The sequence below is a fragment of the Crinia signifera genome, chromosome 8 (assembly GCF_055691185.1).
Source record: "Crinia signifera chromosome 8, ASM5569118v1, whole genome shotgun sequence".
NCBI classification, from domain to species: Eukaryota; Metazoa; Chordata; class Amphibia; order Anura; family Myobatrachidae; genus Crinia; species Crinia signifera.
In genome coordinates this window covers 147,655,774-147,680,659 of record NC_139224.1, presented here as the reverse complement: position 1 = coordinate 147,680,659, position 24,886 = coordinate 147,655,774, and the positions used below count along the sequence as shown (strand labels likewise).

At 45.1% G+C, this 24,886-nt stretch overlaps 1 long non-coding RNA gene across 1 annotated transcript; it reads left to right on the top strand.

The window, feature by feature from the left end:
- The first annotated feature begins 104 nt into the window (after window positions 1–104).
- Window positions 105–24,196, top strand: LOC146027135 (uncharacterized). Its single transcript, XR_014454699.1, has 2 exons — window positions 105–145; window positions 23,289–24,196. It is a non-coding gene; the product is annotated as an uncharacterized LOC146027135 (long non-coding RNA).
- The last annotated feature ends 690 nt before the right edge of the window (window positions 24,197–24,886 follow it).

Genomic DNA, 24,886 nt, shown 5'->3' with positions numbered 1-24,886 from the left:
CACAGACTTCAGTGCAGAGCGTGGAGCAGGCTGTCTCTCTGGAGGTGTAGTGCACACTGCACAGGAAGTGGGGGAGAGAAGAGAAAGCTGCACAGACTGCACTTCCTAGTCCCTTCCTGGCTGCTACCAGACAGACACCAGACATGTGAGTAGGGTTGTGCAGAATGCTGTGATGTGAGGGAGGGCGGAGGGGTGTAGTTCTGTGAGCGGGCTGTGATGGGAGTAAGTGCAGGGGAATGTACATGTGCGAGTGGGCTGTGATGGGAGTGCAGGGGTGGGATGTACATGTGTGGGTATTAGGCTATGACTGAGTGCAGAGGTGATGTACAGTATGTGTGTGGCCAAGGATGTGACTAAGTGCAAAGAACAATATAGATTTTTAAATTATATGTGTATATAATAGTATGGATATATTAGAAATGTGCGTAAAAGTGACAACACACCCCCCCCCATACCTCCCAAAATTTTCGGGGGCGTGGCCTATACTCGCAGCTCTCCCGCACAGCGTCTATTCCCCGCTGCTTAGCAGCCGACAGGGGGGACTCCCAACAGCCCCCCCTCACCGCGGGACACTGCCGCCCGTGGGTGGGACAGCGGGACAGGCCCTAATAATCGGGACTGTCCCGTTAAAATAGGGACTGTTGGGAGGTATGCCCCCCCCCCATGTGGGTGCAAGGGATGTGACTGCCATGGACTACCTCCAGGTCCCTCTGCCCCACCTACACCCAGTCATACTACACTGCATCTAGATAAGAGCTCCTGTCACACCCAGCCAGGGTCCACGCAAGCCCAGCCCCCCCCCCCCCCCCCCCCCAGGGGGTGAAGCAGAGTGACCTCTGCTTCTTGTTATCCACATCTCCTTGACTCGCATTGCCATCCAGGCAGCAGAGTAGCCACAGGCTCCACACCTTCCCTGGATCCTCCTGCTGCCATATTAACACCCTGAATTTCACCCTGAGATTGATTAATCATAGCGCAGTTAGGGCCCGGGGAGCCCTGTACTGTACCCACCTAAACATCCCACCCAACTCCTGGTGTGTGTGAACCCCTGTTCCCTCTTCCCCTGTGTGTCTATTTGTGTGTGACATCTTGTACACCCTTAGCCCCCTCAGTATTTTGAGAACCTTTAACCCCCCCCCCTTCACTGTACGTGTGTTGATGTACCTCACCCTATAAGGATTAGTATATTTGTGTTCTGTGGGAGGGGTTAAATTGAATTTTTATTGTATTTTTTCACTGCCCTTTCTCTCCCCACCCAAATCCTCTGTCCATGGCTTCCAGTCATCATCCACCAATTCCTCTGGTCACAGCCCGTCACCCCACACCCTTTGCCCCCCCTGATCAAAGCCTGTCACCCAGCAAACTCTGCCTCACAGTCACAGCCCGTCACCCCACAATCTACCCACCGGCCGCACTCGCAGCCCTTCACTCCACAACCTCTGTCCCAAGGGTGTAACTACCATAGGTGCAAGGGGTGCAGCTGCTTTGGGGCTCAGTGCTGAAGGGGCCCATCTTTACCATGTAAGTAATATATTTTACATGCATTTATCACTATCAGATGCTAAATATGGGGCCCTTAGAAACTTTTGCTATGGGGCCTATGAATATCTATTTACACCCCTGCTCTGTCTCCCAGTGACAGTCCATATTTATTATGAGGTTGGGTGGGGATATATTTTGAGATAACCGGAGAGATATAAGCGGGTGTAGTCAGAGTAATGGCTTTGTATGTAAGTAGAAGTATCTTATAATGAATGCGGTAATTTACAGGCAACCAATGGAGGGACTGACAGAATCGATCAGTTGGGAGTTTATTCCTTCCTGGTGCAGACATTGTATGGAGGCACAGCTATTATCAGACCATCGCTCAGTACTTCTACTGTCTGGTCAGAACAGTTCTGATAATCCTGCAGTCTGTGGCCAGTTTAAGACACACCAGATACTGTGGGTGAAATATAATAGGATGAGAGATTCAGAAAGTGAGAGTTCGGTAAGAAATCTCCAGGTTTTTTTTAAAGTGCCAATTATTTACACTTCAAAGTCAAACTGGTTGTGCCGTGTAAATGATTGCCGCTTTAAAACAACTGGAAATTTTTTACCAAATCTCTCACTTTCATCCTATTAAATTTTCCCTTATAAGCCCACAAAGGTTCACAGAACAATGTACGTGGGATTACTAACTGAATCAAGAGGACATACAATAAACTACCGCTTTCCTCAGGCAATGGATGTGCTCCAAAATCATTATTCACATGGAGCGCGGGCTTGCCCCCCACTGGCAAGATGGCGCTCCATCTGATTGGGATGGGTGAGCGTCTCCCACACACCCGCGTCCCAGTCTCCGAGCGGCGGGGGACGCGAACCCTGCCCGTCTCTTCAGGGAGATGGGCAGGGCTAGGGGGTGGGGTGGGGGGCGGTGGTTGCGAATGTCGGGGATCGGCGGAGAAGTGCTTTGTGCGCACGTGTCCCCTTCTGGTGGTTGGCGATCCGACTGCCAGACCCCCGCTAGAAGAGAGGCGCTCCATCTGTAGCAAACGTATTTCTTATTTAGGTGCAAGCGCACAAATCCAAGTGCTACATCACAACTGTAATAACAAGGTCACGATTGTGGATACTAGGGAGTAAATTTACTAAGATGGGAGTTCTATTGAAGCTGGTATGTTGCTCATAGCAACCCATTAAATGATCTATTTTCTCCTAGAATCTAATCTTAGTAAATGTACCACTGAGTGTATGTACTCTCTGTGCTTACCTCTTCCAGTAAATGCATCAGTAATGTAACACACATCTGTGCAGATTTCTTAATGCAGGCGTTTGTGTCAGTTCTATCCTTTAGCACTGTAGTCTATCTGCCATGTTTCTATGCTCCATAAGAGGGCAGTAAATCCCCGTATCAGCAAGGTACTGTACTTCAAACAAATATAGAATTGTTCTCGTGATCAGTTGAAACCTTTTAATATAGCTCAGGTGAGAGCCAGTACGAAGCAGTTCAATAATCAGACAAATGCTTGATACAATTGTACACTTGAGTTGAGTTGGTCGGATTTTTTTAGTTACTTTTAAAATCAACACCATTTATGGGTTACTGAATCATATATTTTGTGTGAAGAGAGAACCCCTCCCGGCAGCCCGTAATGGTACATGCATTGTGTCATTTACTTTAGTAGACATTCATGGAGTCCTTGCATGTGTCTAAAGGTCCATACACACTGGGCGACTATGCCCAGTGTGTTTGGACAGTGATGGTCGCTTTGATCGCTGGGGGGAAAGACGCTTAGTGCATACAGACTGAGCGGCTTTCCCCCCGCCCGGCGCTGATAATACCAGCAGATGAGCGGCTTCTCTGGCAATGATGCGGAAGCACGCAGCAGCACTCACCGGTCATTGCAGGGGCATACACACTGGCGGCTTTCCCGGCAATGATGCGGAAGCACGCAGCAGCACTCACCGGTCATCGCAGGGGCATACACACTGGCGGCTTTACCGGCAATGATGCGGAAGCACGCAGCAGCACTCACCGGTCATTGCAGGGGCATACACACTGGCGGCTTTCAGCTGAAAGCCGCTCAGAAATACTGTTTTGAGCTACTTTCAGCTTTACTCTCTCTGCATATGTTACATCTGCCCCACCTGCAGTGCAAAATGGTTTTGCCTATTAGCAAACCAATGTGCTTTGCGATCAGGTCTGAATTAGAGGACTACAAGCTGGTTCTTTTGGTCCAACGCTGCCAACGTTGCTCATTGATCAGCTATGGTGGCTGCAGGATTCCGCTTCCAGTTCTCATTTATCTACTACAGTCTATTTAATGATAGGTAGAATCTATGGGCAACTTACTGGTACTCCTCCACTACTGTATATCTACCATGATCATGCTCAACCCAACAATCATCTCATTGCAATGTACATAATGTTTAACCCTTTGAGTGCCAACATTGATGGGAGAGATTCGCAAAATATCCGCTAAAAATGCCAGCAGGGACTGTCTGTTTTTTGGGTGAAATATTTAACTAAACTTCAATGAATTGACTCGGCTATATTCATATTTAATTATACTAAAAGTACAGTCGCTGTGAGCGGCGCCGGCATTTTCAGCGGATATTTTGAGGATCTCTCACTGCTACATTAGCACTCGAATGGTTAACTCATTTTCCACATTGGTGAAACCCATTTTTTCGTATGTATTTCCCTTTAAAACATTCCCCTGCACTACTTAGTACCTGCCCCTCTTGGACAGAAGAAATCGCTAATGCCGCGTTCTCACTGCCAGTGAGAAATACACGGCTTTGCCCCGGCATTAAAATGCCGGGGACTGCAGGGACGGACCCCCGTTCTCAATGCAAGGCAAATTCCTGGGTTAAGAAGTTCTACCCGGTAATTTGCCTTTTAACACTCGTTTTTCTGTAGTGTGAACGGGTCAACCTGTGTCTGCATACCCGGATCTCAAACACGGGTAAAAAGAAGGGTTTTACCCATGTATGAGATCCGGGTATGCGACCCGTTCACACTGCAGAAAAACCCGTGTAAAAAGGCAAATTCCCGGGTCGACATGCTAGACCCGGGAATTTGCCTGCAGTGAGAACGGGGTATTAGACTATTCTTAGCTGGAGGACTTATTCAGTGCCAAAGTCCTGATCAATGTTGTACCAGAAGTGGTGCTACAGCACATTCCAAAATTCAAATTGAAGAGCCACACCAACTGGCAGTGAGCCCTGGCCTGCTATATTTGGCAGCATTTGGGGTGGCAGTTGGTGTTGCTCCCCTATTTGAACTCTGGACTTTGCTGCAGCCCAACTTCTGCAAATGTCACTGGGTCCTATGACATCAACACCAAATGCAGCACATGATTGGACAGCCAAGATTCCAATACAAATCCGCTATCCCAGTCTCCTCTCATAGATGAAAATATACAGTATAACCTTCTGCTAGTAGAACATAAAGTAAAACCTAACTAAACAAAAACGATTGCAAATGCACGATTGACTAAGATAAATAGCATAATGTTTTTACATGATAAATACAAAGCTGAATAAAAGAGAAAAGTATAAAAGTTACAGTACTTTCAGAGAAACCATTGTGGCGGAGCATTGTGTTGACCCCAAACAAGGACATCAGCGTCAGACTTTTACAAAAACCAGCGGATGATTATTGAGATGGGTCATGTTTTTGAAGCAGACACAGAACTTGTGTAAACTGTTTACCACAGTCTCTAATTTATCAGTAGCCATCGCAATATTCACAGTGCACCAGAGGGCAAAAAATGTGAGCTGCAGAGAGCATGCTAAAAATACATGATTATGTTCCAGGCAGTAGAAATTGGATGGGTTCTTTGAATTTGGGCGTCACTCTGCAAGGAACATTGCCCATCCCACAGTTCCGCCATCACGTGTTACATTTACATACATCTTGCAGCATATATATCAATGAGGGAGACAAAGCACAGAGTCGTCTTACATGCTGTGTTTGGAAAATGGCAGGAAGGGGCTGATTGCTTAGTTCTTTATTTCTCTCTGAGTATTGAATCATATGGGACTTGAAAAATCATGTACAATTATCCACAAATAGTGAGTTTCGATCCGCTTCTGGCAGGTCGGTGTCACTCATGTTCTGATTGGAGTGATATGTTTTCTCTGGATCAGCACTCCAGGTTTTGCTGATCCACCTTGCCTGGTTTTTATGCATACTGTACCTTGGTCTTTGGACATGGCTGCCTGCTAGGCCTCTTGGTATATAGGTATGGTGTCTGCACTGAGAACCTGCCGGTTATACAGTAGTCCTGTTGTAGTCTTGTTAAGGTCCTTAGTATTCCTGTGTTACTCGTAGTATTCTGCTGGTTCCTGGTTATTTCCATATTTCTAGACAATCTCAGATTCCTAGCAACTGTCCAGGGTTCAAGTTATTTCAGCCTGTGTCTGAGGAGTCCTGCAAGCATACCTGCCATGTGTCTGAAATCCTGCCTGTGTCAGAGAGCCATTACTTCCAGTCTGTGTCCAGCTTCTGTGAGTACCAGTGGCCTTCCCACACATGGTTGGTTTTCTCACAGCGCCAGCTGGAGCCCTTAGTCTTGTTCCGTGACAGTAGCAGTGAGGCTGTTAGGGTGCAGGCCTCATTTTATGCTTGCTAGTCCAGTGCATATTTGTTTGCCAGGTGACGGTGTCGCCTAGGCGATTAGGTTGCCAGCCTATCCGCAATTCTTTGGTTACAGTTTGTTTGGTTCATTGCAACCGATTCTCATTTTGCGGTAAAGGCCGCATTTCCTTTGTTTAGTCCTGTCTGCAAGGTTGCATATTTTAGTTCATGTTTATGTTCAGAGCCTAGTTTGTATTTTGGTTGTCTAGTTGGTTTTTCCTCTCACTAGTAGCCTGATTCAGTTGGAACTTTGTGTCACTGCTGAAGACCAGGTGGCATCCAAGTACAGGGTGGAGCTGGTCTGCCCTGGAAAGGCGGCTATTAGTGGTGAAATCTAAGACTTGCGCAGGTGCCAGCTGAATCGGGGTATAGTGATAGAGTCAGGGTCAGGCTCTTGTGCTGCTGTGGCTACACCATCTTGGCCACAGAGGCACATCTCTGGCTTTAACCACGAGTACACCCTAGAGTATCCTAACACAGTGCCTGATTAACCAACAGGCTGGGCGCCATGACTGGGGGGGGGGGGGGGGGGCTTGAAGGTTATAGATGAGAACTAAAATTAAGTGCTAATTTATTCCATGCTCGTTAGCGAGATAGCTTATGAGCATGAAATATTAACGCTCTTAACTTTAGTTCTCATCTATAACCTTCAAGCCCCCCCTCCCCCCCCCCAGTCTTGGTGCCCAGCCTGTTGGCTAATCAGGCACTGTGTTAGGATACATCTGTCCCGATGTACTGTGAGGGGTAAAATTCTTAAGGTGACTGCCAGGTGGCTATGCCAATGTAACTTTCTGATGGAACCATTACTTTATGTACATTGTGCTACAGCGCCAACTGGGCAGCCTAAAGCCAAAGTCTCCTTCACCACAAGCATTAGATCCTACCTGCCAGTTGTATACCCTTCGTTACATGCACATGGCCATTATGACTTGCGAGTCCCTGAGCACCCATATACATGTGTTTAGCAGCATTACAAGTGTAATAGCCTAGGGCAGGGGTGTCCAAACTTTTTGCAACGAGGGCCAGATTTGGTGAAGTGTAAAGTGTGTGTGGGGGCCGACCATTCAGCCTGACATTCTTTGAATCATTAATCACATCAGAATGGTCCCCTGCTCTGCCGCCATTCACTCTATGTCCCCAGCCTGTCCCTTCACTGTATGTCCTCCGTTCACTGTATGTTCCCCACTCAGCACCCATTCACTCTGTCCCCCAGCCTGCCCCCCTTCTCTTAATGTCCATCAGTGCCTCCATTCATTGTATGTCCCCAAGCCTGACCCTCCTTCACTGTATGACTCCCATTCACTGTATGGCTCCCATTCACTGTATGACCCCATTCACTATGTACCCCACTCTGCCCCAATTCACTGTATGTCCCCCAGCCTGCCCCCTGCTGCCCCTTTTCTGAATGGCCATCACTGCCTCCATTCACTGTATGTCCCCCAGCCTCACCCTCCTTCACTGTATGTCCCCCACTCTGCCCCCTCCCTTCTCTGTATGTTTCCCAGCCCCTTTTGTGAGCCAGAGGAAGGAGAGGCAAAGCAGGCACTGCAAGGACAGGAGATGCTTGGGCTCCCACTGCTGCCCTCCTCCGCTCTGCATGTTACGGAAGCAAGCTTCCCCCTTGCTGCCCCCCTCCCCAAACACTGCTATCAGTGTGATTGTGGAGTAGGGTGATATACGATTGCAGCAGCAGGGGTAGGACGCCAAACACAACTGACTGGCGGCCGGCACCTCCTCACTGCAGCAGACAGCAAGGTAAAGGCGCGCTCGCCGGGGCCCCACCTTCAGTGTCCTGTGCTGTGCTTCCCACATCTGATGCTCTCCCCGCTTCCAGCTGGAGGCTGCGGGATGCTTGAATTGACAGCACGGGCCGCAATTGGCCCCCGGGCCTGACTTTGGACATGCCTGGCCTAGGGCATCTGGAACCTTTAATCAGGCCCTGTAAATATAGGAAGTGGACATATGCAGGGTCACCTTGGTCCTCTCCCTGCTCCAACCCACATTCTGTCCTTTCCTGACACTTGTCTTCTGTCTTGTCCTATCTGACAGTGATACAATGTCATGACATCACGTGCACTACAAGAAAAGGGAATGCTTGTAGCATATCCTTAGAGGCAATGGGACATCTTTAAGGAAGCAGCTATACTACAAGCTCGGTACAGGTGCTGACGATACCTAGATGGCTGACATTAAATGTCTAGATTAACAGTCAATAGGTCGACATACACAAGGTCTATACTGTGTCCAGTTCTGGAGGCCATATCTCTAGAAGGATATAAATATATTAGTAACGTTGAAAAGAAGGGCAACTAAAATGGTGCATGGCCTACATCACAAAACTTACCCAGTAAGACAAAAAATCTTCATATGTATAGTTAGGTGCAGAGAAGGGAAAGGGGGAAAATGATAGAAACTGTCAATATAGCAAGGGTTTTACCAAGGTCCAGGAAGTATTAGAACACTATGACATGCACTGACACTGGGGGAGGGAGGGAGGTTCATGGGAAGTCTGAGGAATATTTCCTGCCCAGAAAGGGTAGTGGACAAGTGGAATAGACTCCCATCCAAGGTGGAATAGGCTAAGACAGTAGAGAAAACATGCATGGGGCAGGTATAAGGACATCCTTACAAAGAAATAAGGATCAAATATGGTTTGAGGTAACAATATGGTTAAAAAGGGGCAGACTAGATGGGCCGAATAGTTCTTATCTGCAGTCAAATTCTATGGTCAACACATGAAAAAGTCACCATGAGTTTTCTGGAATTTTTATACATTTTGAAACTTTTTTATACTTTACCATCCACGTGGAACAGTAAAGTTGGCCGAAACATGGTGAGCGAGATGAGCGAATGCATGGGGATACAGTATACTAATTGGGGGTCCATTTCTCCATGGCTTAACTGAGCAGTGGCAGGCTGGGGACCAGGGTAAATGCCCTGGGCACCAAACCCACGACAGGGCAAAGGGGAGACAGAGAGCTGTCTGGAGGTAAGCGGAGGTTGGGAGTATTGGCATTGTATGGGTCTTCCAGTCCCTTAGAAAAACTATTAGCATTTGCTTAGATCTGAATGTTTCGTTTACATCCTAGCACCTGAATAAATCGTTTCTCAGTGAGCTTCCATCCTTCACTAGTGTCTGGAGCTTAACCAGATATCTCCCATTAGAGAAGAAAGGGATGTCGGGGGCAGTAGGATGGATGTGCCCTCTCTTGTACTTGGAACTCTATTTATTACCCACTAGCTTGGAAATAAAACAAGGTAAAGACATAAACTGGAAGCTCTCCACAAATGAAAAGTACTAATGAGAATTTCTGGAGCAGGGCTGTGTTTATTTTTTGCATGGTAAATTAATGGACAGCTGGGTCATGGAAAATGATATGAAAAATACCACAATACAATAGCGGTAAGACCAATACCGTTTTCATAAGCATTTGCACCACCAATGTAATGCACAGAGCAAATGATAAGTTCTTACAGAAGTGTGACAGTAAAACACAGAGGGTGGTGCAACTTTGGAAGTAAAGGGGCATCCAGATGTGTTGTCACACCGAAGCCCCATACGCCACATGGTGCTGGATGCCCTGTGTGTCAGAGTCAGTGGGAGACATGTAATATTATATCATCTGTTATCAGTGGTAAGTGGAGATACCATAGAGATACGTACAGCTCTGCCACATCCGTTCTTGTGTGCACAACGTCCTGGTGCATGTGCTCAGCAAAATGACCCAATAGTGTACAATCCACTCTAAAAAGCAAGGTCTGCCTCTCCATTTGCTTTATATTAATACAAGAGAGGCACCACCCTACTATTATATTATCTACCCTGTGTGCAGTGTTCTCCATGCAAGGAGGCAAGAGAGAGGTAGATGTGATTACTCAGCTCAATATAAATTGTTACCACAGTCATTTTTATTTTAGATGCAGCCTGGGAATGGCAAATAGACAGGCAGCCCTAAACATGAGGTACACAGAGAATGAATAGTTAGGAGAGACGTGAGAGAATGATTAGGGGGGAGAGGAGTGGGTACTTGTGTAGTTTCACGGCGCCCGATATATCGGATGCGATATCGGGCGATATATCGATGCGATCTTTTACCTGTTCATAACCCCACTATCCACTATGCATGGAGTTGATTTTATATAGTGTGGCGAGCCACCGAGCCTGAAGCGTGGGGAGCGCACGCGGATTACTGCGCTCGCCACACTATATAAAATCAACTCCATGCGTAGTGGATAGTGGGGTTATGAACAGGTAAAAGATCGCATCGATATATCGCCCGATATCACATCCGATATATTGGGCACCATGAAACTACACAAGTACCGAGGAGTGAGAGAATGATTAGGGGGGAGAGGAGTGAGAGAATGATTAGGGGGGAGAGGAGTGATAGAGAATGATTAGGGGGGAGAGGAGTGATAGAGAATGATTAGGGGGGAGAGGAGTGACAGAGAATGATTAAGGGGGAGAGGAGTGATAGAGAATGATTAAGGGGGAGAGGAGTGATAGAGAATGATTAAGGGGGAGAGGAGTGATAGAGAATGATTAGGGGGGGAGAGGAGTGATAGAGAATGATATGGGGGAGAGGAGTGAGAGAATGAATGGGGGGGAGAGGAGTGAGAGAATGAATGGGGGGAGAGGAGTGAGAGAATGAATGGGGGGAGAGGAGTGAGAGAATGAATGGGGGGAGAGGAGTGAGAGAATGAATAGGGGGAGAGGCGTGAGAGAATGAATAGGGGGAGAGGAGTGAGAATGAATATGGGGGAGAGGGATTTAGAGAATGAATAGGGGGAGAGGGATTTAGAGAATGAATAGGGGGAGAAGAGTGAGAGAATGATTAGGGGGAATGTGAGAGAAGAGTTAGAGGGCAAAGTGTGAGAGAGAGTGAGAGAAAGAGAGAAAATTAATAGAGGGGTGGGATAGAGAGATGTATAGAAGGGAAAAATGGGAGATAGGAGAGAAAAAGAGAGACACACAGGAATATGGGAGATGGGGATGATAGAGCGATTAAATTAATAGGGGTAATGATTAAAAGCACACGAAAAAGAATAGTAATGGGAGATATATATATATATATATATATATATATATATATATGTGTGTGTATGATAGGGTGAAACGGGAGAGATGGATAGGGGGAAATGAAAGAGGGGGAGAGAGAATAAATAGGGAAAATTGTGTGAGAGAGAGAGTGAATGGATGAAAATATATAGAGAAAATGGATGGAATGAGACTGATGTATAGGGTAAATGGGGAGAGATAGAATGAATGGAGTCTGAGAGAGATAGACAGATGGATAGGGAATATGGATGAGAGGAGGAAGAGAGACCTTAAATTAATGGAGGGAAAGGGACGGCGAGAGAAAATATGAATAGGGGGAAATGAGAAAGAGATTGCTAGAGGTAGAAGGAGAGAGAATTAAAAGGGGAATATGAGAGATGGACAGAGAATATGGGAGAGAGGAGGGAGAGAGAGAGCTGGTTAGAAGAAGAAGGGAAAAAGGAGGGAGGGAGAGAGGGGTGGATAGTGGAAGAAGGGTGAGAGGAGGAAGAGAGAGGTGGATGGGGGAAGAAGGGAGAGAAGATGAAGAGATAGATGGATAGGAGAGAGGAGGAAGAGAGAGAGAGAGATGGAAAGAGGAAGAAGGGAGAAAGGAGGAAGACCAAGAGAGAATTTGCATTCCTTTTGCAATTCAAAATAGATTGGTCAAAGCCAAGGGTGATCTTCTCCATGTTTGAAAATCTGATATTTAGTAAATCCACCCCCTCAGTGTGGTCAATAGCTGTGAAATGGTAGAAATTAAAAATGTCATAAAGTATAAATCTCTAACACGGTAAATATAGCTTATAGTAGGGATGGACATCCAACAACGTTGGTCTGTCACAGATGGTAAATAGTTTGACCAACGATAAATGATTGCCAATTCTGGAAAGCTGGCATAGTGGTTCAACCATCAATGGTTTCCTCTAAGGATGGTAATTGATTATTGATAGTCGGCAACCATTCATGATTTTCCAGCGATGGTTGATTCCTGTCAGCACAGAGTTTAGCTCCTCCCTAGAATCCCACTAAGCCCCTCCCTGGTTGACCTGCTACCTGACAATCCCAGCAGCATGGACAGTGATTGAAGGATGCAAACTATTGATAGTCCACCATTAATGGTTTCATGCCATCAACGTTGACCACAAATGGCCATCTCTAGTTTCTTCTCAATGGTTAAAAACCATTGACTTTCTATGGTTAACCTGTCAATGAACCATCTTTAACTTGTAGAGGAGTGGAGGTCTGTAGCACAAGCAACATATTGAGCCAAAATCCAAACCCAGTAGTCATTCCAAGAAGGCACGGAAATCCAAACCCAACAATCAGTGCTGGTAGTTAAAAATGGAAGTCTCAGGAAGTAGACTCCAGAAGCCAAGAAGCTAGCATAGGAAATACAAATACAGTCCCAGCAACTGATATCAGGACACAGATGGGGAACACGATTAGGCTTGCCATACTGCCTCTTTAAACCAAGACACTCATGAAGTACTTTAAACAAGTTCTCTAGATGCGTAAAATCAGGTGAAGTGCAGGGTTGAAGTCAGCCAGCCACAGAACCTGTGAGATAGTATGATAGGCCTAAACTAGATCCAAGAGCCTTTCAATATGCAAAGAGGCAGTGGTCGAAGTGGGGCGGTATATGGGGGTATGGCATACCCCCACTTTAATCTGAAGATAAAAAAAAAAAGTTTTTTTTCCCCCTCAGGATGCTCTCTGATCACTCAGCAGCACATATTGTGCTTTTGTAATACCCCTGTACAACGGGGCAGTCTGGCAGGGGACGTTGATGGACAGGGGGGTGTCCGAAGGTGCGCACTATATTCACTCTTTACTTTTCCATACCCCCACTTCAAAATTTCCATACCCCCACTTCAAAATTTCCACTTCGACCACTGCAAAGAGGGAGAAAACACATCACCTAAAATACCAAAACGCTAAAGATGATTGCGAAAATATGCCTATAATAAAATAAAACAAAAAATTATTGCATATGATTAGAAAATGGCTGAAAGTTCATTTGCAAATACAGTAATAACACAAACCTTGCACTGCAACTCATCAAGACTGGAGAACACAGGTCACACTGCGACATCGGTAATCTCCAAAGCAACCCCTGGCACGTTACCGAGGGGATGTGGGTGGTGCTGTCGGTGGGAGGTTTCATCGGAGCGGCACTTATCCGCTCACTAGGCAGCGAGTGAATTGGGCCCTTAATGTAGAGAAACCATAAATGTAATATGAATTAATGTATTAATTTCCCTTTTAAAATTCGAATGTGCTCTGTTATATTATTAATAAATGCAGACATATAATATAATAAAAATAAATGTAATAAAAAATCAACAAACTAAAAAGGAATACCAACGTGAAAGAGTCAGATTCAGACATCGTATAAGTGTACGAGGCGGCCTCTTCTACTGTAGCTACATAGGGAGAACCAAAAACCTATTACAAAAAGGCCCCTCGTCCATAATTAGCACACAGTCAACTAGGTTAATCCTTATTTGTTGTTTAAAGACACCAAGGTCGTTCTGCGCTGGGATAAAGTTGCTGTAGGGGGAAAACTATATGACCATGGCCTCTTACCGAGTTATTAAGTTATTATGTAATATAAACCAACAATTTCCTACCAGATGTTTTTCTCTAACCAAAACTAGGTAATTATTATGGCAATAACGTGGGCATTCGGACCAATGGTTTAATGGGTTCCTTTGGTTTTATACTGTAGGTGGTAATCCCTGGCCAATTAGCACCTCTATTCAAGCACTAGAACAACATAAACTATATTCTTATCATGTGGATAAGCTGCATTTTTGTGTTTTACAGGAAACATTCTGTTTGCTGAATGAGATTTATGAGTAAGTGCGGTACAAGTCTGCTTTATAACAGAGCCTCTTTATCAGGGAAAAGCAATTTCCTTTGTGAGACAGCTGCAAGGTTAAGAGTAAATAAAATGCACTGAACCAAATAAACCATTAGTTGGTGGTAATTACAGAGCATTAACACCCTAATCTTAAACTAAAAACCATAATTATCCTGGGAAAAGTGAGTGAGTGAGCGAGAGAGAGAGAGAGAGTGCTTATTTATTTGCTTTGTCTGAAGGAGACTAACAGAAATATGGTAATTCTGCACAAATTAAATCCAGACATCCTTTTTTTTTTTTTTTAAATGATCCCTATGACTTTGGAAACAATACACTGTAAGTTTTAAAAATGGTAAAAGTTAGGCACGAGTGTGTAAATGATTTTCTTTTCAAGAAGTGTAATGCCTCTTGTGGCCTGCAGGTGTCCTGGTTTCCAGGTGGCTGCACTTGCTGTTATAGTGAGCATCTATGATGGGCTGGTGGGATGTACCGTATATACTCGAGTATAAGTCGACCCGAATATAAGCCGAGGCACCTAATTTTACAACAAAAACCTGCGAAATCGTATTGACTCAAGTGGGACCCTCATTCGAGTATAAACCGAGGGGGGCTTTTTCAGCATAAAAAATGTTCTGAAAAAGTAGGCTTATACTCGAGTATATATGGTAACTGAGATATTACCTTCCACTGCATTTAAGTGGTTTACACACAGTCTGTTTAGGCTATCGATTTTGACTATATAGTCAAAATCGATAGCAAGTTAGTGCAAATCGCACCATGTTTGCCTGCAGCCGATTTGATCCCAATGAATGGTCCTACCGCATCGGAATCAAGTCAATGCAGCATGGCACCTGGTCTCCTCCCCCACCCCACTTGCCAGGTCCCGGTGGCCGCCACATCCACCTGTGTGTACACACCATTAAAAAAAAATTGCGAATGACTTGGGGCAGATATTTCAAGCTTTGAAGAGAGATAAAATAATCAATAAGCTTATAATTGTATTTTCAAAGACTGTACTGGATAAATAACAAAAGCTGACTGGGTGGCCTTATGTAACTTCTCCATAACTAGATACCCCTTACTAAAGTGATGGTCCAACCAGGGGCATAGCCAGAACTTTGTGAGCCCCATAGTAACTTATTGAAAGGGCCCCTGTTCCAATGCTTAAGAGCCAGCTTTTTATAAACCATAGTGCCCAATTAAATACAATGCCCCACAGTAGTTCCTTAGTTTATTTTATGAACCACTGTATAGTATGTCCCTAGTATATATTATGCCACATTTTAGAGCTGCCAGCACAAATTATACCACGTTCACATTTTGACATACAAGGTGACATTTAATGAGATGCGAAAATGTGATTTGTGCGATTTTTTTGGGGGGGGGGGGGCGCAAAAAAAACCCGGCCGAAATCGCACTTTCACAAATTCGCATATTTAATGAGATGCGATTTTTAGCCACGCCGGAACTCGCATCCAGATGTTTTCCCATTGAAAAGTATACAAATCACATATTTAATGAGATGCGAATTCGGGAAAATGTGTCTGCTGGGACTTGTAGTCCACCTGTAAAAATGTTAAAATAAAAGACACACACAGAGAAAAGTATAACTATATTACACACACACAAACACACACCTCACTTTTACACCAACATACTTACCGCAACAGGGTCCAGCGCTGTCCTCCCTCCTGCAGAGCCAGCTCACCCTGCACTGACAGCGGGGTGAGCCGGCTTTCTCCGACGCAGATAACCGCTTCTGTAGCGCTGTCCCAGCTCTACAGAGACTGCTAGCGTGGTTGGCTTATGCGTCTCCATGGAGACGCATAGCTCAGCCAATCAGGGCTGAGCTATGTGTCTCCATGGAGAGGCATAAGCCAAAGACGCTAGCATCCTCTGTAGGATGCAAGCGAACCACTGCTATAAACTATGAATTGAAGTATTTTACCATATGTACTAATATATTTTATATATTTATTTATTTAGCATAAATTGGAAGAAACAGGACTGAGATTTTACATGGTTCTGACAAAAGCATATGATGGCACTTCTTAAGGCCCACACACACACTGGACAATTTAGAGCTGAAAGCAGCTCAGGTTTGTCGTTTGAGTTGCTCTCAGCTGAGAAGCCACCTAGTGTGTACGGGGCTGGGATGAGCGATCAGCACTGATGCGTGCTCCTGCAACATCGCCGGCGGCCACCACTCATCTGCTGGTATTGCCAGCAGTTGAGCGACGGGTGGACGGCTTATCATAGTGTCCTGCTATGAAAAGTCATCCACCCCTGGGAAAATCGCTTACACGGGCAAAAACCGCTCACTGTGTATGTATTGAGTGATATTCAGCCCAGCGATTTTCCCCATCACGGCTGTCCATAAACACTGGGCTGAATTGCCCAGTGTGTATGGACCTTATAGGATGTTACTGTATCAACGACATAACCATCCTAGTTCGTCGCACAAGGGGATGAAGTCCAGCCATGATCCAATGAGAATTTTTTTTTCTGTTTTTAGAAACTATGAACAATAACTAGTGGAAACGCAACCAAGAAAGAGGTTTCCAACGTGCATTTCGTAATGTAAATGGTGTGTGATGTTACATCTGACACTTAACTACCCCTCTTCTCTTTGAATCTTGTGCCTTTTATAACCCTATCAATAATGTTTTTCCCCAATGGTTTTAAGAACATCTCCTCTTACTGATGAGGACTCTAGTTGTTTTCTTTGCTGGAGATGGCACCATGAGAAGGCCGGCGAAGCCATACAGTCAGTGGTGTACATTACATACAATGTGAAGTATGCGGAGAAAGGGCTTATTGTAATCCAAATCCTGCAGCTCATTGAATAGCTGAAATATGTTTGGATTAACATGGAGCAGAGGTACGGTTACCAGATGGCTGCAGGTCATTAGGGACGCACTATGCTAATGGATTTATAAGTCCGATACACAAGAAAATGTTAAAGCTGCCCGCAAATATTGGATCAAAAATGGAAATGGTCAGAATTATGAAAAATGGGTTATGGTGACACGACAGCCGCTGGGCATGTATCCAAGCCAATGCATAGCTTGGATATACTGTGTGTGTGTGTGTGTGTGTGTATATATATATACACCTCCTGACGAAGTCCAATCAAGTGACGAAACGCGTAGAGGCGTGTCCAGTGACGTTTGCGTGGGTGGTCCGATCAACGGTGGATCAAGGGCTATTGCGGCTTTGGTGCAACGTGGAAGAGACTTCACTCCATGCTTATATTTATGCTGGCAAGCTGATTACTCTAAACCTACCTGTACGTGAGCTATTGTTTTATTACATAAAGGAATTGTTACATTGTTACATTGCTCATTGTGCGCATCTCCTGTTTTTTCGCATGTTCTGTATTGTGCCGTGGGATCGGCCATTGGAGAAGCTGCACCGCACAGTTTGAACAGATGTTGAAGTATTGAAAAGGACTAGCGCGGCCTTATTTCTTCCTATATATATATATATATATATATATATATATATATATATATATATATTATACAGATTGAGCGTCTCTCGCTCTTGCAGGGGCTGACGCTTCCATCGCCAGCCACCAGCTCCCACCAGGGGGGCGCACGCACACGAGACCGTCGCGTGCCTCGTGGCTATGGAGCTGTCCCCCGACTCCCCTGCCACCATCGACGGTACCCATCACCGCCCGACTCCCCCCCCCCCCCCCCCCCCCCCCTTACCCTGCCCGTCTCCCTGAAGCGGAGACGGGCAGGGACCCGCTGCCCAGCCGCCGAGAGACTGGGACGTGCGTGCGCTTGAGATGCACGCGTGTCCCAGTTTAATGGAGTCTCTCTAGGCCGCCAGTCGCCAGAGGGGAAGTTCTGGCGAGCACCGGGCAAAGACAAGAGGGGCTCCATCAAAAACCATAAATGCAGTGGTCGGCCAACAAAATGTAGTGTATCGGATGAAAGACACCACGCTTGCTTACCTTAAACCATGTGCCCTGTGTTATGTATTTTGTGAGAAGCCTGGTGTAGATGCTTTAGTCGTCAGACCAAGCTGAGGACGGTGCTAGACATGCCACTTCCACTCTCAGTAAGGAGTCAGCCACATTTTTGGGATTTTTGACAGACCTGATAGAGTCCATGACCTTCTCTGTTCTCTAGACTTAATTACTTTCCCTTTTTGAAATATTGAAGGATTCCATAAATAATACAAATGTTAAAATATGTTGGTACCAAAAAAATATATATATTTGCAAGGGTTGGCAAATATGTGTTTTAAAAAAAACCTTTCTACTTTCCAGTTTAGAGTAGACCCCATACCAGGGGATGAAATGATATCCGATCAGGGGATGGGTCTTATGGTCACACATGCCGTCCTCATTTATCTTTGATTATTTTCTTTGGCTTGTTTTCATTGCTGCTTTTAATATACCGGGGCTTTGTAGAAATTTATGACAGAGACCTAAGAGAATCTCAGACAGGTCATGAACCATTTTATGCCTTTGAGAAAGAAACAAAAAATAGTAATAGAGATATGAAGGGGTATATTTATCTAAGAAGATTTTCAAGATATACACCAAAAGGCATTCCCTGAATGTATGTATGGGAGACTATTTTTGATTCTAAATGCAGACCCTATAGGTTTCAATGTAGCATAAGCACAATTTTCTGGAGAGGGATCTGACTAAATCCCCCCCTGATGATTTCCACAGTATGTGCATGGTCATGGCATATGTGCTGGGGTATAAGCATCAGTGAAGCTACTGTAACACCAAATGCTACAGTAGTATCTCTTCACATGCGGCCGAAGGGGAGAGAAATTATTTGATGGTCGCCGACTATCAAATGATTTTTCTCCTCTTGGGTAATAAAAATCAGTCTAAACTGACTTTTATTCCCGCCGCAGATCACCGAAAAGTGGGCGGGTGGTGACGTCATGTGACAGCTGCCTGCCCTGAGCAGGCATCAAGCCGCTTGTGTTCCCAGGGGACCGCCCAGCATTTTCATGGTGACGCCCATAAAACCCTGGGCTTTCCCTTCTGCCGCCCCCAATCCGTCCCTCCTGGAGTGAACGGCTTGGCGAGTTTGTAACTCGTTGAAGCCGTTTGCTCCTGAGGTTTGAGCATGCGCATTTTGGCACATTTGCAAACCTCCCACCATCAGACATGGGGCCCAATTTGGACCCAAATGAACTGGTCTGAATCGGCCCTATGTGCAGTCACCATTGCTGCAAGATTTGCAAATAACAGAATTTTGGGGGATGTTATTGTTGCTATTCAGTGGTGTTACAACAGACCCCACAGTGGCGGGGAGGCGTTGAGTAAGTTTGGGCGCCGGGTGTCTGCGCGGGCTATTGTTATGCTGCTGCTGCCTGCCGGGCCCTGCCTTATCCCGCCACTTGCCTCCGTGTCTGTGGCCGGGAGTCGGGACCCACAGATCTACTAGTCTGTGTCCCGGCACTCCTCCTGGCTCCATATGAAAAATGTCCCTCACAAAATGGTCGTCCACTTACAGCAGACAGATTTTGAGGATGCTAGAGGAGGCTGCGGCAGCTAAATTTGTTTTTACACCACTGTTGCTATTTCCTATGTGAGAATACATACATTTGGGGCAGCACGGATGGTGTAATGGTTAGCATTACTGCCTCACAGCGCTGAGGTCATGGGTTCGATCCATGGCTCTAACTGTGCGGAGTTTGTATATTCTCCCCGTGCTTGTGTGGGTTTACTCCGGGTTCTCCGGTTTCCTCCCACAATCCAAAAATATACAGATAGGTTAATTGGCTCCCAACAAAATTAACCCTAGAATGTCTGTATATGCGTGTACATGTGGTAGGGAATATAGTTTGTAAGCTCCACTGGGGCAGGGACTGATGTGAATGTTCAAATAATCTCTGTAAAGCGCTGCGGAACATGTGTGCGCTATATAAGAAACTGTAAATAAATAAAAATAAATAAATTTGACTATTCCCCTATGTAGCTGCTTACCCCAAAATATCCACCGATTCTTAAAAAAAGACCAAGAGGGATCTGTGTTAGGAAATATCTGGCCTCGCCTTGGCAGCGCTGTCACATTCTCCTGTATAAATTATAGCTCTCTCATTTTCCTCTTTACCACGTCTCTCATGTTCGCTCTCTCAATCTCAGCCCATGACATCTCCAAGTTAGCTTCGGCTTGGTTTCCCAGGAGTGGGTTCTGCAGTGAGATTAGGGATAGCATCCACAGTCTATTAATCATATGCACCCAAAGGGCCATGGATTAACTCCCTGTACATGGCGTATGCAGAAACAAAGTAAAAGATCCGACCCAGAGAACTTCATAGCAAGCCACATAGATTGGGGCTATAATTGCCTATAATTTTTAGAACAAATGATGTAATAAAATACATTAAATTAGAGCTAGTTACAGTGTTATAAAGGCATGTACTCTGAATTTATTACATGACATTCACTGTCTGCTGACGCCTGAGAAATGCTCAGTATAACATCTGTTATCCTCTTATAACCCAGAAATACTGAGTTTTATAATAATCTACAATATTTTTTTTTTTTTTAAACATGTTTTATTGAAACACCGGAAGTCACAATATTACAAAATGAAAGTGTATATACCAATTTCGATACAGGTAACATGGGCATACAAAGATGAAGTCATTGTTCAATGTTATCTATTTGACCAGGCACTGTCCGCTACAAATAAAGGACTTGACAAAGCAGAACATGTATCTGTGTCCAATCTACAATATTTTAATAAATATGTGAAACAAAAGTATTTGTTTATGCTAATACATATTGGGCGGTATTCAGTGGCACCGGCAAGGAGGTTTGTGCAGCGAGGCTGGCTTGTTTTCGCCTTCCTCATCGTCAAATCCCCCTTGACGGCCACTCGCTGCATTCAGTGTTCCAGAGGTTTCCCTAAATGGCAAGGTTCGACGCAACTGCAGTGAGCCCACTGCATTTTGTGGCAAGCCCCGCCCTTTTGATGGCCGTACTCGCCAGTGGGTTAAACATCCAAGGCTGTGAGGCCCTTCGGGAAGATGTGACTTGGCATCCAATAAGGATGCAGGGATGGCAGAGTTGAAAAAAAGACACAAGAATCACCCCAGGTGATAAAAGGCACTTATGGGGTGGGTTGTTTTGTGGGCTGCTCACACAGAGGGGAGGTTCAATCCCCTAACAACAGGATATACAAAAGAAAAAGGGGGGTTTGTGGAGCGCTCTGAAGTGTGTTACTTAGAAAAATAAATTGAAATTATCAATTGGGTATCCCATGGAAATATAGATTCATTTAATTAATCTCATATGGAAAAATATAATTCATTAAAAATACAATTAATAATAAAAATATGTATTAAAATATATAATGCAATTGTAGAATATACTCAATGGCATACAGTAGACCACTTAATGGGGAAATAGGGGGTTAGAAGGACAATGGATACTTAAGTGCGTCCCGCTTGTTCCTAGATTGTGCTCTCCTCTCGTTGTATATTGTATACCCCACAGAGTCCAGAATCTCATCCCAGGATGTATGTGACAAAGAGCCGCGTTTCGATCCAGATGCTTGGATCTTTTTCAAGGTGCCTTGAAAAAGATCCAAGCATCTGGATCCAAACGCGTTGGAGCAGAAAGGATTCACCAGATACCGTATTGGAAGCTTGCGGCTCTTTGTCACATACATCCTGGGAGGAGATTCCGGACTTTGACCAGGTTGTAGACACTGTTATATATCTGCCCTTTCTGAGATCTGGGAACTCTGGTGTTATCCGTACCTGTGATTTTATCCATGTGTCATTTCTTTGTATGTGGAGGATAAAGTGTATTAAAGACTGCTGTTTTGAAACCTACGTTGTGTGGCGAGTAAAAGAAACCTTGATAGGAGCAGCAACACATTTCTTTGAGGGAGTTGTGGTACGCACCATACCTCCTCCTTTACCATGCCTGTTAAGCTTTCCTTTGTGTGGGAGAAAGATACCTTGATAAGCTTCAGTTACCCCTGTCTGATGTGAGTTGGTTACACATCATGGCTTTCCAGTAGAATATGGTGAAAGGGTATTCGACACTCTATCTTCGAACACGGGTGGCTAAGGAAGAATTGTGTTAAAGACGTACTTCACCATATATTTGTTTTTTACATTATTCTTTGCATGAATATTTTCAACATATGAAAATCCACATATGAGGATATATTAAAGAGCTCTGGAAGGAACTCCTATGAAGATTGTCTTCACCAGAAGGGAAGTAGCATTACATATTTAGCGCCAGTGTGTCTTTATTTGTATTTTGGTAATATATATGTTTTTTTAGGAGTGGTGTCTCCTTTTGCAACTGTTGAGACCAAATTGGCTGCTGCGCCAGAAGGTGATCCACTTATTTTTTCTGGAATAGCATATTAGTATGTGCGCTGGGAGGAGGAACAGCGTATTAGTATGTGCGCTGGGAGGGGGAATAACATATTAGGATGTGCGCTGGGAGGGGGGGAATAGCGTATTAGTGTGTGCCCATAGTGTAGTGTATGCGGGGAAAGGGGTGCAGGGTAGCAGTGGTAGTGTGTGCGTGGGGTGCAGGATAGTATAGCTAGTATAGAGTTTTCGGAGCAGGAAAGCGGCAGTAGTGTAGTCGGTTTCACCCACTGACTCTTACCCTCTCCCCATTACCATATAACCATGAAACGCTTTACATAGACATGTTTACCATTGTAAAGCGTAAGGGAATCTGCTGCGCTATATAAGTAACTGTAAATAAAATAATAAATAAAATAAGTGGACATACTGATTGTATCCCTTTTGGCTAAAGGCTATTACCAGCAAATGGGACTCATTTGTAGTGATAAACTTGCCTGCGGGTGTGCGTAGGATCATATACTGTGTTCACTCCCACAAATGGGGTGTAGCTTGCCTCAACTAGTAGCAGATGTAGCCACTTGCAGGTGCTATGAGAGTGGCCACATCTGTATTTGTAGGAGGGCACAAAATTCCTAGTTTGCACACTCTAGCACTGGCCCTGATCTGCAGATATATCTATTAGTATGTACCCAGCTTTAGATGCTTCTGTGCTCAGCTGTCAGTACAAATAATGTTATTTATTTTACATCTGTGTGTTCTGTATGTATCATGTTAATGGCTATTAGGTATTGTACACTGTGTGTGCATGTGATAGGTGGTACAGATTAAAAGCTCCACAGGGACAGGGACAGATGTAAGTAACTGAAATGTTCTCTATTAAGCACAGTGTAATACAGTGGTTCCCAACCTCCGTTCTCATGTACCCCTAACAGGTGTAACTCCTGACCCGAATCCCAGTTACAGAGTGAGGAGGCCAAACGGGAGGACCTAGTGTGAGAGACCAGAACCACCGGGCGTTGGACAGACCGGGCCAAGAAGGAAGACAGTGGCCTCCATGAACTGCTCCTGGGCTGACAGATAATCCCTTGGAGCTCGTAAGGGGAGTACAAGGGTTTGAAGACCACCGCAACTCCGTGCAGGGCTCCCGGCCTATGTAAGAGAGATTGAGTTAGTACACTGATTCACTGTGGTTAACCCGAGCTGCTGGGGCGCTGCACTGTAAGTGGAACTGCAGTGGGGACACTGAGACTGCCTGTGTTGGAGGGGATACTGGGGCACCTGAGCCAGTGGAGGTATTTGGCTGCTTGGGGGCCCCGTGATACGAGACTGGGCCGGACAGATACGATACAACATAGGGAGAATATGTCCCTTCTATAAGAACACTCCCTGGATAAGGAGGCTACTCAGGATCTCCTCCTACAGTGCTACACAAATCAAATAATTAATTAAGTGATAAAATTCAGCTGCTAACTGGCTCAGGATTATTGTAAACTTATTTGGAACCTGTGCTTGGCCTAAATTGGCTTAAATAAACCAGTCAGAGTGACTGTAAATTATTAAACAAATCATTCATTCCTAAAGAACGACGAGGAAGTGTTCCCCCACCCACTCCCCCCCCCCCCCCCTTCATAATGGGGAAGAAACAAATTGCTGCAGCTGGTAATCTCCTGGCAAAATAGGCAAGGGCTCCTGTGACCCCAACATCATCCTCTTCTAGAGGAGAGAGCTCTACCCCTGATACTCCCCCTGCGGCAGGAAAGTTATCTGAACAGATTAATCCCTCTACACAACAAGTGTTGGGTGCTTTGGCAGCAAGTGAGGGACGCCTTGCTAACAAAATCCAGTCCAGGAAGAGTTAGATGTGAGGCACCAGTCGGTACAACAAGTCAAAGGTTGGATGAAGGAGGTGGAAAACCATACCTCAACCCTGGAGGGCACTGTCATCCCCCATAGTAGGGAAAATGGAGGACATGGTTACTTAGAACTGTCAGCGCAAAACTGACAGACATGGAAGGATGCCTCCGTAGAAAAAATTTAAGACTGTTGGGCCTGCCAGAGAAGGTAGAAGGGTCTTCACCAGAGCTGTTTTTACAGAAATGGCTGATGGAAGCATATGGCCAGGATGCTTTCTCTAAATATTTTACAGTGGAGAGAGCGCATAGAGTGCCTTCGTAGATACCTCCCCCTAGGGTGCCTGCTCGTACATTTATTATCAAACTGGCACATTATGCAAATCGATATGCAATATTGAAGCTGGCTAGAGTAAAAGGATCACCAACTTGCAATAATGTGAAAGTCTCTATATTCCCAGACTACTCTGTAGGAGTGCAGCAGATAAGGGCTCAGTTTTATCCTATTTAAAAATGTCTGAGAGAACTGGAACTGCAGTATGCAATGATTTTCCCAGCTAAACTCTGAGTTATATATGAGGGTACTACAAAGTTTTTTTTCTCTACATCAAAAGAGGCTGCAACCTGGTTAGACTGTAAATTTCTAGCAGGATGCACAATGAATTCCAGTTAAAGGAACT